Below are 13,754 nucleotides of genomic sequence, written 5' to 3' on the forward strand. Positions count from 1 at the left end.
TTTTTAGTTAATAATTTTAGAGATTAAATAATTCTTGCAATAGGCTTTTACCAAAAGGAAAGTTATAATCAGGGCACATTTGTCTCTTTCTCTGTTATTTTACTTCAGATGCGTTAAACGTTAATACTGATCAGACACTTTGCAAATGATATTTTGATCAAGCAACACAGCAGTGGAAAAAACAGAATTTTTATAGAAAATTGAATTTACTTTTTCTCTTTCAGCTGATATGAAGTTCCTTGTGATAGAAGAGACATATATGTTGCTACTGGAATTTTAGGAAAAAGACAAACTGTAAAATTGGGAAGAACAGTGTCGTGGAATGACCACAGGATCTTGAAGACAAACTATTTCATATCCCACACTCACTGTTGAGCTATTTCCAATAGAAGAAGAATATACATTATCTAAGAAATATGTATATATTTTTTATCCCTGATAAAAATATGCAAAAGACCCCAGCACAGTGAAGACAGCTGAGGGAGGAGAAATAGTTGCCCAGTGTGAGCTAAATTGTCCTCAGGCAATTCACTTTTCCTGAAAGCCACAATTTCTAACCAATTTGGAATTTCAAACATACGAAAACTACACCAAACTTAGAGTAATTTGTTGCACATGTATGCACTGTAACAACTTTGAGTCTTTGCATTTGTTATCTTTTCCTGTAATTTTCTTTTCTATCCAGTGAGTTTCCATTAATTTTGAGGAACCAGCAAAGTGAAAATTGTCATTGCCAACAAAATGAAGACATAAATAGAAATAAGGTGGTCTCTTCTGAAAAGAAGACATTTATGCAGCCAACAAACATATGAAAAAAAGCTCATCATTACTGGTCACTAGAGAAATGCAAATCAAAGCCACAATGAGATACCATCTCATGCCAGTTAGAATAGCGATCATGAAAAAATCGGGAAACAACAGATGCTGGAAAGGATGTGGAGAAATAGGAATGCTTTTACACTGTTGGTGGGAGTATAAATTAATTCAACCATTGTGGAAGACAGTGTGGCGATTCCTCAAGGATCTAGAACCAGAAATACCATTTGACCCAGCAATCTCTTTACTGGGTATATACCCAAATGATTATAAATCATTCTACTAAAAAGATACATGCACACGCATGTTTATTGAAACACTATTCACAATAGCAAAGACTTGGAACCAACCCAAATGCCATCAGTGATAGACTGGATAAAGAAAATGTGGCGTATATACACCATGGAATACTATGCAGCCTTATAAAAGGATGAGTTCATGTCCTTTGCAGAGACATGGATGAAGCTGGGAACCATCATTCTCAGCAAACTAACACAGGAACAGGAAACCAAACACCACATATTCTCACTCATAAACGGGAGCTGACCAATGAGGACACATAGACACAGGGAGGGGAACATCACACACCAGGGCCTGTCAGGGGGTGAGGGCTAGGGGAGGGATAGTATTAGGAGAAATACCTAATGTAGATGTCGGGTTGATGGGTGCAGCAAACCACCATGGCACGTGCATACCCATGTAACAAACCTGCACATTCTGCACATGTATCCCAGAACTTAAAGTATAATTTAAAAAAAAAAAAAGAAATAAGGTGCTCTATAGTCCTCTGCACATCTATGATACTGGGTCTAGTTCTGGGTACCAGACATTTAAAGTGAAGCAGGTTCAGAGAAAAATCTAGAATACAGTCACATAAGAAATGGTGAGATAGATGAGGATACTCAATTGAATAATGAAAAAACTTGGGCTGCTTTGGTCAAAGAACAAAATTTTAACAAATTGAGTTCACAAACATAATAGGCTTTTATTAGCAATTATGAATCAGACAGCATTTTATCTGCTGAGCATAGGGAGTGGACTTTATAAGCAGAGAAAGGCTGGAGAAAGCAGAAACAAGGGGGAAAAAAAAGCAGATTGATAAATCACAGATTACTTCAGGTTACTTTCCTTGCAGGGTTAAAGCAGATGGGACCTCCATAGCATGCCAGCTCAGGATGATTAGGCCCTTTTTTATTGGGTGCTGTGGATCTCTTAGTTTTTTTGGAAAAACACCTGTTTGGGGATTTGGCTATTATCTCTCTCCTGATTTCTCAAGAAGTCAGATCTTATGAGTAAGCAGCTTAGGTTTCATTTGGTGACGATGTGAACATTAGCACAAGTGACTACATGTTGGGTTGATCTGCTGGAGCCTAGTGCAGGGGCTTAGTCCAAATCAATGGCCTCCCGTAAGTTTTCCTGAATACCTTCAACTTTTTGAAGGACTGTCATGTAAAAAAAAAAAGGAACATATATATGTGTGTGTGTGTGTGTGTGTAAATATGTGTGTGTGTAATACTGCGTATTATATATAGAATATTATCTACATATATGAAGTATATATAGTTATATAATTAGTTTTATTTTTAATTTAATATATTTATGTATCTGTAAATAAATATAAATACATAAATATCTTACTCTATGTCTCTTCACATGGAATTACTCAGGACATTTGTGGAACTTGCAAGGATACAAATTTTCCTTAATATAAAGTAGCCCATTCCAAATATGAGAGCTGTCCTGCAGTGGAGCAGACTATTTCTTGAGGTGACTTGCCCACAAGGCTGGAGACACACACGGAGGTGCAGGGTGATTGACTGCATCAGAAAGATGTGTGCAGTGAGAGGGAATTTGGACTAAATGGCCGTGCGCTGAACTTTACAGATATTGGAGAAGCTGGCCTTTTGGGGAGGGAAACACTTCCTCGTGACTCAATATTTGAGTCACATTTGGAGAAAGGTTTCAGAGCCTATTTAAAAGCCACCACACAAGGAGGTAATTTCCTTACTTCAGTTATTTCTCATTCCTCTCTGCTATCTTTCCCTCACTTGGTCACCAGACTTGACTCTAAATAACACTTAGCTATTTGTTAAACTTTAACTTAAATCAACATGGAGCACACAATCTACTCCACAGATAATACTCAAAAGGACATGTTTACTAAAGACCGATAGAATCATTGGAATAAGCACACAACCTTCCCAGGTATTGATTTTGAGCCAGACCACAATATATTTTAGTGCCTTTGTTATAATTTAGTCACCTTACTGTGTAGTTATATTTGGTGCTTTTGTAATAATAGCAATCACCTCGCATTTATGTAGTACAAGTTACAAAGCCCAATCATACATATTATGTTAGTTTGGTTTGATCCTCAGAAAAACCTTGTGATGTATAACAGACAGATCATTATCTCCATTTGTCAAATAAGAAAACTAAACAAAACAAGTGACTTACCTGTAACAAATGTCTGGGTCAAGCTCTGAACTTTTGCACCATGAAAACCAATATGGTTTGGTATGTAACAGCTTGAACTCTGTCACCCAAGACCTGGCTATTCCTGTTCTTAGCCACATGACATTTGACCAAGTCATTTAACTTCTCTGTCTTCAGTTCCTTTATCCTCAGAATAGGGGTAATAAAATTATCCATCAGCTAAAGGTGCTGTAAAGACTATGATGAAATCTAGGTACTGGCCAGTCCATGGTAGTACTCAATAAATTGTACCTACTATTATACTCTGCTGCCTATGACATTTGTGTATTTATTCTGCATGTATGAGGGCAAGCGCCCGTGTGGCAGTTGGCTCTGGCATCCTGGAAGCAATGAAAACACTTCAATGTGTCTCAGCACCAGTCCTGCTCTGATGCACTGATTCTATGAGAAGAAGGAGGTGCAGCACCCAGGGACACTGCTCCAAAATATGCACCCAAAGTGCAGGGAGTTATTAAAAAGGAGAAGGGTTGCTAAATGGCATCAAAAAACAAAAAAACATGGTGATAAAAATGGTAATATGTCCACATCAAAATTAAGACCTTCTATATTTCAAAGTATGCCATAATCAAAGTGAAAATTAAAACCACATACTATGAAAAAAAATTATATACTCTAAAATAAAAAGCACAGGATTTTTACTTGGAAAACATAGAGCTATCAAGTATTCCTATTCTTAATGCTTCCTTTGACAAATGGTGATAGAGCATCTACTACATGCTAGGAGGCTTTCCAGATCCTGAAAAAACTAAGATCCTACTCAGATGGAACTTAGATTCTAGAAATTTTAAAATGCACACATTAAAAAATAACTGAGTATACAAGTACGTACATAATAAATAAAGTCTTTTCATTGGTGCTATGATGAAAATACAGCAAAGTAGATCAGGATTGTTGTCAACTGGGGTCGGGCAGTGGTCTTTTTAATGAGCAGGCAGGGAAAGTCTTCTCTAAAGAGGTAAACAAAAACCCAAATGAAATGAGAGATCCAATCGCGCAAACCTCTAGAGGAAGAACATCCCAGAAAGAGAGAAAAACAAATGAAAAGTTTATGAAGCAGAAACACACATGATATATTCGAGGCACAGCAAGAAGATCCATGGACTAAGTATGCTGGAAAGTAGCAAGCGATGAGCCTGGTCAATTTAAACAGGCATCAGGGCATATTGTGACCCATAGGACTTAGAAAGTCATTTGGGCTTTATTCTGAGTGCAATGTGAATCCATTGGAGAATTATTAAGTGAGGAATGCATTATCTGATTTTAATTTTAGAAAAGTAATTTTGCCAAGTATGTGTAGAATTGATTCTGAGAGGTCAAGAGTGGAAGTCATTATAGTAAAGATTGTTAGAATGCTGTTGCACTAATATAGAGAAGAGAGATGGTGGATCTCACTACAGTAGCAGCAGTGGTAATGGAGAGAAGGCAGTGGTTATGGAATGTATCTTGGAGATAAAGCAAACAGTGCTTCCTGATAGATGTGGGAGATGAAGAATGAGGAACCGAGGATGACTCTAGGTTTTTCAGCCCAAGGAGTTTGTTAAGTAGTAATAGCACTTTCTAAAATGGGGAAATCTGAGGGAGGACAGTTATTTATTTGGAGATAGCAGGGTGGGGGTGGGGAGTGCCATCAAAAGTTCTGTTTAAGCAAGTAATGTTTGAGATGCCCAATAGAGATTTAAGCAGAAATGTAATATAGGAAATTGAAGATATGAAGTCTTGGAAAAAGATACAAATTTAGTACTGGATGAGATCACAGTGAGTTTGTGGAGAAGGGAGAGGAGGGAGAAGGAAAGGATGGGGAAGGGAGGGAAGAGTTAGGGTAAGTAAAGTGAAGCTAATCAGGATATGGGAAGAAAATTGCAACTAGAATGAAAATAGAAGGCACTTAAAGCTAGAACATTTTAGTATGGAGAGTATAACATTGAGCAAATGTGACAATGAAAACTTAAAAACAAACTTATCCTACCTCTAGACTCTTCAATTTGTAAGAGAAAAAAAAATAGCCTCCACTTGAGAGGACTGCTGGGTAGGGACAAAGTTCTTAAGATATGTCTATATTTCTGATACAATAAGAAAGTGAAGAGAACATTCCTAGAAGATATTTAGAATATAGACAGATTCACTGATGTCATACTGAGCTCCTATGAGGGCAGAGAAAAGCTCTGGGAAGGGGTGAGAAATTTAGTTACATTACAGAATATACAAACCATTTGAGATCAAAGTCCTGGAAATGGTGGATGATCTGATGTGGGAAAACAGTCATATTAAATTGCTTCTGATGGTCTTTTAGGGGAGATGCATAATCAATTTTCCAGTCTTCCTGGGATGGTCACTGAGGCTGCTTATTGTGGATCACGCATAGCAAAATGTGGTTGAGATTTGAGGATTCATTTTGGTAGGCCTGGGATTAGCCATGAGATATTTTGCTGAGTAAAAGTTTTATCTTCATGGTACTGGCCCATGATCATGACATAAAATTAGAAGTAATACTTGTAATTATGGATCCAAGGGGAACTCGAGGCAGTTTATACCAGCTTGTTAGCATTGTTTATTCATGACATTGGGGCTGGTTATGTAGCAAGAGTATGCCTATGTAACCAGCAGGGTATAAGAAGCCTTAGCCAAGACTCAATTTTGGCCTCCCTTGTTTCAAGGTGCTTGTATTTTCCTCTAATTTGGTTTTGAAGTCTCTCTCTTCAGAGTGGCCATCAACCAAGTTAGCCACTTTCTAGGAAACCCCTGACCTGGAAAAGACGTAGGTTTAGGTGTGTCAGTCACACACAAGATGCTGAACACCGAATCACATGGAATAATGAAAGCAGTTTTCTTACTCACCGCTTCAGAGTGAAAACGGCAGCATACCTCGCAGGATCAACAGGAAGGTGGGGAGGGGCCAGGACGTGTACCTTCAACCAGCAGGTAGAGAGTAAGAGAGAGAGAGCTAGGGGTCTGTGGGCCAAAACAAAACCTTTACGGGGGTCTAGGGCATTACCTAAAGAGGTTTCCCTCAGTTCTAATTGCTAGGTTTAAAGCAAGCAGGTATGAGTTCCAGGAGGTCATGCCGTGACTGCGAGGTGGTTACTGTGGCATATCCACATGGTCCATGCAGGGGTTGGGGGTCAGTGACCACATCAACTAGGTTATATTCAGCTATCCCATATGGAGGTGGTTACCAGCAGGCAGTTGTTTAAGGCAGATATCTGGACCAACCACACTGAGGAACTGGGAAGAGTTGGAGAACTGGAAACTGTCAAGGGTGACTAAGCCCCATGCTGGTATGAGAATGTTAAACTTATATCCAAAATGGATGCCAAGGAATCATAAAATCATAAGAATTTCCTGTAATGCTTCATGCATGATATGGTTTGGCTGTGTCCCCACCCACATCTCATCTTGAATTCCCACATGTTGTGGGAAGGACTTGCCTGGAGGTAATTGAATCGCCAGGTCTTGCCCTTGCTGTTTTTCTGATAGTGAATACGTCTCATGAGATCTGATGGTTTTAAAAAGGGATGTTGAACTGCACAAGCTCTCTCTCTTTGCCTGCTGTCATCCATGTAAGATGTGACTTGCTCCTCTTTGCCTTCCACCATGATTGTGAGGCCTCCCCAACCATGTGGAACTGTAAGTCCACTAAACATCTTTTGTAAATTGCTCAGTCTCAGATATGTCTTTATCAGCAGCATGAAAACTGACTAATACAATACTCCTATTGGTGGTTCCTGATCTGAGAGAAAACACATTGATGTGGTCCTGCAGAGGCAAGACAGTTAGAGCTGTGGTCAATGTCCCTGAACCCCTAATTGTGAGCCAGCCTTTGACTGGGAAGCATGTTTACTTTAATATCATTGTTCCATTGCACCCTTTTCCTGCAATAATCTGCGGATGAACAGCATATTATTTTAGATCCCGTGAATCTTCTTTGGCAATCAGCCCTGACTGACTACCACTGTCAGTGGGTGGATGGCAATCTTACTAGGTTTATGAGCTCCCTGAAGTACCCTTGAGAGCAGTGTGAAGGGGTGGTAGGCTGAATAATGGTTCCCAAGAATAACCAGGTCCTAAACCCTGAAACTTGAGCATGTTACCAGGCATGGCAAAACAGACTTTGCAGATGTAATTAAATTAAGGATTTTGAAATGGAGAGATTATCCTGGATTAGCCAGCTAGGCCCAATGTAATCACAATAGTCCTTTAAAGAGAGAGGCAGAGGGAGATTTTACTACAGAAGAAGACAATGTGACTCTGGAAGCAGAGGGAGGAAAGACAACTGATGCAAGAAAGGGGTCACAAGCCAAGGAATGCAGGCATATCCAGATGCTTGAAAAACCAGGGCACAAATTCTCCCCTAGAGCTTCCAAAGGAACTTGCCTAGTGACACTTTTCAGACTCATTTCAAGCTGGGCCTCTAACTGTAAGAAAGTAAATTTCTGTTGTTTAATGAAAGTAAGTTTGTGGTAATTTGTTACAGCAGCCACAGGAAACATGAGGCTAACATATAGCATTTAGCAGACTTCTTTTTAGACTTCAGATGGTGGTATTACCATGGAAGGAGGGTGTCCTCAGAAAGACTTGGAGCTCTGAAGACCACCAGTAAAGCCTTCTGTGCGTGCTGTCACAGATGCACTATTGACCTAATAGAAAATGTGTCAAAGAACTAGAACAAGTAACTCAAGAAGACATTTTAATCACCAATAAGCAGAGGAAGAAATGTTTTCCCTGGTGATAATCACTATTATCAAAGTGTGATTACATTTCCAATTAACTGAAAAAATTTAGCATCAGTTACAGCAAGCGTTGGCATGGAGGAGAGGAAAGAAGAACGTTTATGTTTTGTCAATGGGAATGCAGGTAAGTACCATCAGAGCAGTTTGCTGCAGGAATTTCACTTCTGACTATCTAATCTGGAGGAATATGAGCTTGAAGTGACATATTTGTACACACTGAGCATAACTTAGTTGTAATTAAAACAAAGATGGGAGAAAGCACAACCTTTATTCAATAGAATGTGTAAATTAATTGTGATTTATTTGTACAACATAAATACTATATATACATTTGAAATGGGCATTTTAGATTAAATTTATCAACAGGAACATGTTTCAAAAGTACAGTAATGACACAGCATGGGTAGTGATGGATGCGCTAATTTGATTAACAATCTATATGATGTATACATACATCAAATCATTGTGTATACCTTGAATATATATAACCTTTTTTATCAATTAAATACTTTTTCAAAACAGAAAAACATGCAATGTTAGATGAAAAATCAAGTTGTAAACTATATGCACTTTAAACAAGACACCAGAAGCACTATCCGTAAAACACTGATAAATTAGATGTAATTAAAATGAAAACTTTCTGCTCATCAAAAGACACAGTTAAAAGAGTGAAAATAATCCACCAATTGGAAGAAGTAATTTGTAAGGCAATAACTGACAAAAAGTAGAGTCCAGACTATTTCAAAATCCTTACAAATCAATAAGAAAAGGCATAACAACCCAATTTTTAAGGGGCAAAATAATCTACTAAGCACTTCCTAAAAGAGAACATCCAAGTGGCTATCAAGCACATGAAAAGATGCCCAATGTTGTTAATGATTAGGTAAATGCAAATTGAAACAATGTGACACCACTACACATTAACCAAAATGGTTAAAATTAAAAAGATGTCAGACAATACCATGCTTTGATGAGTATGTAGAGCAGCTAGAACTTTCAGACATTGGTGATGAAAGTATCAGCAAATGTGCAACATAAGCTTACTCTATGACCTAAAAGTTCCACTCCTGGTTATACACTCAAGAGAATAAGTGGATATGTCTATAAAGACATGCAACTTATTCATATGGAAACCACACGAATATCCAACAACAGTAGAATGGATACATACACTGTAGATACTCTTACAATAGAGTACATTATGCAGTAAGAATGAACCACTACAACTCACAACATGAGTGAATCTTACAGATGAAACATTCAGCAAAAGAAGCCAGACACAGGCCAGGCACGGTGGCTCACAGCTATAATCCTAGCACTTTAGGAGGCTGAGATGGGAGGATCGCTTGAGCCCAGGAGCTTGAAACCAGCCTCAGCAACATGGCAAAACCTCATCTCTACAAAAAATAAAAGTTAGCCAGGTCTGGTGGTGCACACCTGGGAGGCTGAGGTGGGAGAATCATGAGCCCAGGAGGTCAAGGCTGCAGCGAGCTGTGATTGAACCACTGCATTCCAGCCTGGGCACCACAGTGAGCCCCTGTCTCAAAAAGTAAATAAATAAATAAATAATAAATTTAAAAATAAAAAAAAAATCAGGCCAAAGGTCTTCTTTTTCAATTTATTTTTATAAAATACAAAAAGAAGTCAGATATAAAAAGGTACATACTGATGATTTTATTTATATAATGTTTTAAACAGGCAAAACTTATCTATTGTGATAAATATCAGAATAGTTTTTACCTTGAGGAATGAAGATGGTCTGTGAAGCGGCACAAGGAAACTTTCTTCAATAATGGTTCACACATGCAAATTTACAGAATAAGATGCCATTTATGGACATTTTAAAACTTGAAAACAACAGTAAATATATGTAGATGTATATGTACATCTACATGTAGATGTATATGTACATCTACATGTACATGTATATGTAGATGTATATGTACAGTAAATATATGTAGATGTAAATATATGTATATGTAGTATACATATATTATATATGTAGTATACATATACATATACAACAGTAAATATATGTAGATGTAGATGTAGATACATTGTGAAAGTACAAAAAATATGTAATAATCATTCCCACCAACTCCAGGAAAATGGTAATTTCTGGAGAGGGAGGGTGAAAAGTTCGGTCTAGGGAGGGCAGACTTTAATTTAATTTGCTTTGGAAAGAACAATCTGAAGCAAAAATGTCAAAGAGTTAACATCTTCATCAATCTTGGTTTTGAATATATAAATGACAGCACATACAGGCTCTATTTTAGTGTTTTGAAATATTTCACAATTAATAAATTTTTATTTTAATTGTCAATGATAAGAAATTTCTGTGGATCAAAAGTTAAAACAAACCCATAACCAATAGTTCTAATTCACATTAAATGAAGCTGCATTTTCCTGGTGCCCAAAGGTACAACTCTTCTTCATAAAGCCTTCCCTTCCTCATGGTGTTCAGCCCAGATTGTTGTTAGCAGTCCATTGCCGAAAGACTGTATCAGTGGGACAGGAAGCCATGTCTCCTGTGTTTTCAAATCCATCTTGGGCTACAAAATCATCACAAACGTGGTTTTATAGCCTCCAGTTTCATATTAGAAAAGCTTGGACTTTGGCAAAATTAATTAGTACTGGAATTGGAACCTCAAGCCCCTAAAATTAGTTACACTAGAAAATATTCTCCAATCTCAAGATGCAGTTCTCCTTCTGTGCCAATCTAGCTGAGCAGCGTCTTGACCTGTTCTGGGAGCAGTAGCTGTCTGGGTCATCACTGGTTACATGATAGCTCAGCAGCCCTGGAAACTTCAGGGTCAGGCAAAACTGACTTCCTTCTCTTTCATCTTCCATTACCTACCTAACATAATGGAAAATCATATAGAAACACTTTTTTTCTATTATTCCTCTTGAATAATAATAAGGCCTTACTGTTTAGGCCTTAATTCCTTAAGCAAAAGAAAAAAATTGTCAGATCTTTTGAAAACATACTTATAGTCTTTTGTTATAAAAATTTTGTTTGAATTTTCCTTTACAGAAAGTCCTTCTGTTCAAAAACAAAAAAAAGATATTTGATTATTAAACACAGGCAGTAATTTCTGTGTTTGTTAACCCTTGACTTTCACTGTGACTCAAGTTGCTGGAACAGAAAAGATGGGATAACGAATAAGTAAGAGGACGCATGGGATCTGGAGCAAGTTATTACCTACAGGTGTCGAACATGCGTGACAGTGATGTGGCTGTATTAAAAAGGCCCAACGTATACACAGATAAAAGAGTTTTTTCACTGTGTAGGCTTTGTAAAAACAGCTTTAAGTATAATTTACATTCCACTGAATAAGTGTGCATTGATGATGGTATTTAGTAAATATATAGCATTGTACAGTCATCATCACAATCCAGCTTTTGAACACTTCCATCACTCCAAAAGGTTGCCTCTTGTCCACTTGCCGTCAATCTCTGTGTCTACCTGCTGCCCAAGTAACAACTGCCCTGCATTCTGTGTCTGCAGATTTGTCCCTTCCCCAAACTCATGTACATGGAATCATACAATCCGATGTTTCCTGTGTCTCGAATCTTTCACTTACAGTGTTTTTCAGGATCACCCATGCTGGAGCATGTATCAAGAGTTCATTCCTTCTTATTTCTGAGTAGTATTTGAGCGCATAGATACACCACATTTTGTTTATCTATTCACCAGCTGATGGACTTTTGAATTGTTTCCAGTTTTTCATTATCATGAAAAAAATGCTATGAATATTTATGTGTATACAAATCTTTGTGGGGATATGTTTTTATTTCTTTTGGGTAGATATCTAAGAGTAGAACAACTGAATCAGATTGTGTGTGTCAGCTTAGTTTTTAAGAAACTATAAAACTGTTTTTCAAAATGGCTATATACCATTTTACATTTCTACCAGAAATGTAAGAGTATTCCCCTTTCTCTACGTCTTTACCAACAATTGATAGATATTGTCAGCCTTTTTCATTATAGCCATTCTAGTGGTTGTAAAGTGGTATCTCATTGTGATTTTATTTTACATTTTCCAAATGACTGACATAGGTGCCCACACATGGGAGGTATTATACCAGCTCCACTTAATAATCATGATAAGAAACCTAAATCAAAGTGCTTTCCTTGCAATCTCCAGCCGTTTCAGACCTCCTTGAAGAGTTGTCCTGCTCACCCATGATCTCCAGCTTTTCGTTCCCATCCTATTACTTTCCATCTATTTTGTATTTTCCAATCTCAGGTCTGCCTCCTGTAGATAGCATAGAGTTGGTTGATGTTCTTTTATTCAGTCTAACTGACAATTTCTGCTTTTATATTGAATTAGTTAATCAGCTTACATTTAATGTTATTATTGATATAGTTGGAATTACGTCCCTCATTTTATTTTTTATTTTCTGCATTTCTGATGTCTTTTTTGTTCCTCTGTTTCTCTTCTACTGCTTCCTTTTACATTAAGTGAGCCCTTTAATTTTTTTGCAATTATTTTTTCCCTCCATGTTTTATTGTGGGTAGTTTTACTGCCATGTCTTCAAAATCACTAGCATTAACTTCTGCAATATCTAGTCTGTTATTAATCCCATTTTGTACATTTTGTATCTAAAGCATTGTAGTTTTCATCTTTAGACATTTAATTTGGTTGGTTTTTATCATCCATTGCTCTACGTAACTCTTAAACAAATAGAATACCATTATGCTTAACTGCTTAACGTTCTTAATAATTGCTTAATAATTGCTTAACGTTCTTCACTTCTAATTCTGATGTTGCGTCTGTTCTGGGATAGTTTCAATTGATTTCTCTTTTCCTCATGATGGTCATATTTTCTTGCTTCTCTTTGTATCTTTTAATTTTTTATTGGATTTTAAACATTATGTATTTTACCTTCTTGGGTGATTAATATTTTTGCATCCTTATAAATATTCTTGAGTTTTGTTCTGGGATTCAGTTAGGTTATTTAGGATCAGTTCCGTTTTTTGATTCTTGTTTTAAAGATTGGTTAGATGAAACCAGAGTACTCTAGGTACTTTACCCAGGGTCCCATAAATCATGAGGTTTCTCAGGCTGGTTGGTGAAAAACAAGCATTATTTCTGGCCTTGCATGAGGGCTGAACACTGTTATCACTAATCCTTTTAAATCGTTCTTTCTCGAGTCTTAGGTAGTTTCCTTAAATAATTGCATTTTTTGCTATTGTACTGAATATTTGAGAAGAATCCTCTGCAGATCTCCAGGGTTGTCTTTCTGTTTACTTCTCTGCTTTCCAGAGCTTTGTGCTGTGACCTCTATCTGCCTTAGTTTCCCTAGACTCTCAGTTTCATCTTAACTAATGGAGTCCACCAGACTCTGCCTGGGTTCCCCTTCTCTGTGCCATAGTCTGGAAACTCTCCAAGGCAAGAATCAGAGACAGCTGCACAGCTTATGGGAATCATGTCCCATCTTTCAGGCATTGTCTTTCAATGCATGTTATCCAGTATCTTGAAAATTGTTGTTTTATATAACTGGTCTAATTTTTTGTTTTCTTCTGCCATGTCATTTTAGGTGAGACAACAAATTTAGTCTCAAGTACTACTTTTAGTAAATTTAGTCTCAATTCCAATTTTGGCCAAAAGTGGAAATTTCAGTTGATTTTGTAACTACATTTTTGGGGGTTTTTTTATTGGTTGTTCTAGAGATTACAATTTGCCTCCTAAATTATCAAAAATTAATTCT

This window comes from Pongo pygmaeus, chromosome 12 (genome assembly GCF_028885625.2).
Source record: "Pongo pygmaeus isolate AG05252 chromosome 12, NHGRI_mPonPyg2-v2.0_pri, whole genome shotgun sequence".
NCBI lineage: Eukaryota > Metazoa > Chordata > Mammalia > Primates > Hominidae > Pongo > Pongo pygmaeus.